The sequence below is a fragment of the Aphis gossypii genome, chromosome X (assembly GCF_020184175.1).
Source record: "Aphis gossypii isolate Hap1 chromosome X, ASM2018417v2, whole genome shotgun sequence".
Taxonomy (NCBI): domain Eukaryota; kingdom Metazoa; phylum Arthropoda; class Insecta; order Hemiptera; family Aphididae; genus Aphis; species Aphis gossypii.
The window spans coordinates 31,083,262-31,087,396 of record NC_065533.1 but is presented as its reverse complement, the minus strand read 5'-3'; positions in this window follow the sequence as shown (position 1 = coordinate 31,087,396).

Sequence of the window (4,135 nt, the reverse complement as noted above, 5' to 3'; positions counted from 1 at the left end):
TTTACCTACTTATAAGTATTATAAATATATCTTTTAGACAGGCATTTATACACCATCTTCATTAAATGTAAAAAATATTGTAGATTTGTGGCAAACATACACATATCTACAGTAATTATTAATAATTATAATACATATAAACACACTGGAGTAACCATGCGGTGTGTTAAAAAAATAATTTTGGTATAGTAAATGGTTAAAATATTATAGTCGATATGATCATAATTTATTGGTTTAACTATGCCTGTTTGGTTAAAAATACAGTGTAGTTTTAGTTAATAACTTATAGTTAAATTGACTAAATAAATATGTACACTTAATATTTCCAATAGTTAGTTTAACCATATAGTATGTACACTGTACAGTGCCGTCGTATTTTGAAAATCCGCCACTGCTATATGGATCATTATTATATATTATAGAAGTGTTAAATTTAAATCCAATGATAGGTATCATTGTGTACGAATAACCATTCTGAACTAAGATGATTTGTCAGCCTAGGATATCCTTTCGAATGGTTGGTGAAAAAAGTGGTTTATGTTTCAATAGCCTGAATTTAAGTTCTTTCATAATTATTATAAGCTAAACTTATGGAAAATCTTATACTGAATTTTCAACTCTTTTAACTACTTATACAAACATTTATGCATTATACCTACAAAATGATTTGTAAATATTCATGATTGTGACGAATTTTTGTTAATATTTGAACTTCAAATGCTAATAAAAAAAAAATTTGCCTATGTATTCTTATAATTTTTTAATCACTATATGAATAACTTATGAGGAACTTTGTATTAAATTTTAAAATATTTTGATTGGGCCAAAAAAATTTAATCGACAGAAAAATTGAAAATTTCGATCGTCTTTAAATAGCTCAAAAAAGTCAATATATTTTGAAAATTAAATCATGTAAAGAAAATGCTTATCTAAATAACTGGTAAAATTTTCAAGTATCTAAGACTAATACTTTTTGAATAATAACAAATATTTAAAATCGTTTGAGGATAAATCGTTATCGTTCCGCTATTTCGTAAAACTTTAAAATTCAAACGCACTTAAAAATTTTCCTACAATGATGCTTCGAGTTTTTTCTATAGCTTCTTGAAGGAAAACTTATGGAAAATTCAGTGTTGTATTTTTAATTCTTAGTTATAAACAAAAAAAATTTTATGATTTTTCAACTTCAAAATTACTTGCAAATTTTCACGTTTTCGACAGATTTCGTAAAAATTTGAATTATAAACGCTTATAAAAAAAATTTTAACTAGGAATTTTTAATTTTTTTTGCTACAATAAGAACAACTCATGAGGAATCTAGTATTAAATTTTCAACATTTTTTGGTCATCCAAAATTTTTTTATCGACAATTCAAAAAAAAATTCTCATAAAAAATCGAAAATTTCAGTAGTCTATAAATAACTCAAAAAAATAATGTGTACATATCTTGTACATATTACTAAAAATTTATATCTTATACAAACTATATTATTAAAAAAAAAATGTTAAACTGTATTGAATGGGAGGTTTTTGAATTTTTCAACACTCAACATCTTCTATACCTAGCAATTACAATTTTTATGTATTAAAAACTAATCATTTTATAATTCTTATTTCATACTTACTTGCGTTACACTGAATTATCTAATGTTTTTTTATTTTCTCGACTTTGAAAGACCTTCTATTATTTGTAAGTAAAGTTTAATAGGTGGAAAATGATCTTTCTAGTTTCTACGTTTCATGATACATCTATTTACTTGACAATCTATTGTATTTAATAATGTTGATAGTTAATGATAATTTTAAATGTATTAAATGCAAGTATCTATGCTGAAACTAAATATTTGAACACTAATGTAGGAGACTAGGATAAATAAAATGAATTCGCTATAGGTAGGTACTTAGTGTTCCTAACCAATCGGGTATGTCTATAGACTTATAGTTAATAGTTATAGTATTTATATCAATGGCTAAAAGACCATATGATATGTCACAATTACCAAAATGTTCAGGAGAGCCATTCAAAGTTTTACTATTTTTCTAATACTTAGTTTTTTTTAGGTAATTTAAGTTTTAACTTAGTGTAAACTTGATACGAAAAATAATAATTATAAGTTTAATCGTAAACTACTATGACGTTGAAAATAAATTTAAATTATTACATATAAACGAATGGTATTGTAGAAAACAATATTAACACTATTATAATGTACATAATAAGTTTAATCGTCAACTACCAAGACGGTTATGACAAAAGTGGTACAATGTGCATCGCGATAAAATTGATTTAGCTATTAATGATATCTCCGGATATGTATATAAATAGATTTATCAATAATTTTATTTGGTCAATCATTGTAAGTCCAAAATTGAATTTTTCTGTTTTGCCAAATAGTGTATGTCCGGACATGTTACATTTGTTCGGTTAAAATAATCACCAATTTTAATATTTCTATTTAAAATAATAAATTGTATGTCACATTTTTTTGGACTTATAATTTTTGTGCATTCAAAAATATGATAATCAGCTTGTAAAATTCCAAATATTATTATATAAAAATAACGCACTTCTAATAATAAAATTGTAGACACTTGATAATTGGCAGAACCATAAAAACCATGTAGTTTTCTTGATTGGACATATAAAACCAATTTTTGAAAAAGTGAACGTATTATGTTTGGCTTTTTAGTCATCGATTTATTCCTCAAGAATTAATAAAAATTTTAAATTATATTATTTTGACAGTCATTAAATAACAATATTTAAATCAAATGTTATGGATATTGATTAAATTTCTTGAAATTAAACTATGTAAAACTATAATAATAACATTGATAACTAATACATAATTTTGTACAATTTTTGATGTTTACTTTTTCTCTTTTGAATTGATTGTAACAATATTTTTGATTAAATTACTAATTTGTTTTGCGTACCGTCTAAGTTAAAGTAGGATCAGCAGAAATATTATCAAGATTTTTTCATTATTTTTTAAAATACAATCTAAGTTTTTTTTATACATTAGTATTATTACCTAGTTTAAGCAATTAAAGCAGTAATATATTTATCTATTACCTTAGATAAATCTTGTGTATTAAGTTATAAATAAAAACTATAAAAATAACATAGTTCTATATTTATTTAATAAATATTTTAACCTATTTTAAATTCCATTACCAAAAATTGATTTTTTCAAGTGTGGTAAAAGAAATACGCAATTATTATATTTAAATACGTTTCTAGCTTTTAAAAACAATCTATTATAATGTATACATATAATCTATTTATTCACTTTTGAGTATCATCAATATCATTTATTTATTGACTTTATGATTTTTATTTTATCTAATAAACTTAAATATATTAGAAATAGATGTAAGCAGCTTTGAAAAAACTGAATATTTGAACATTGATGTTGTTATTGGAGAAAAGGAGAAATCAAATGTATCGATTGTTCTAAATGCTTTTAACGAGACAGCAGGTTGCAGGTATGTATACAATAATTTTTAAGAATTAATCAACACTTCAAATTATAATAGTCGGATAATCAGTAAATAATAATATATTAGTATCTAATTAAAGTTTTGTGAATATTGGAAAAATTTAGTAAAACTAAACCATGCACAACTATTATGATTCCAAACTTAGAATATTTTACAATTTTAAATGCTGAGTCTTCTGATATCTATGAATCTGTTAACAATTTACAATCAGCTTTGCTGATGTTTAAAAATGATCCTGTTTTATTTATGAATAAATCAATCACATTCAGAATGAAGTTAATTCAATTAAAAATGAGTCCATGTCAGCCAGTTTCTACCGATTAATGGTAAATTTCCAAAAGATGAATTAAACTCACCACGTTCGTTTTCGACATCATATTATTATACGAAATTGGTTAATGGAAAGTCTGAACATCGATCGTGGATTACATACTCACCTGCAATGAATAGAATTTATTGCTGTACATGCAAACTATTTGGTTCTATTAGAGCTCAAAAAAAATTTTTTGTCTCTATAGGTTGCAATTCATGGGGACATTTAGGTGGTTTATACAGTCGAATTCGTTTGCATGAAACTTGTAAAGATCACTTAGAAGCTGAACTAAATAAAATAATGTAAATAAACAATAAC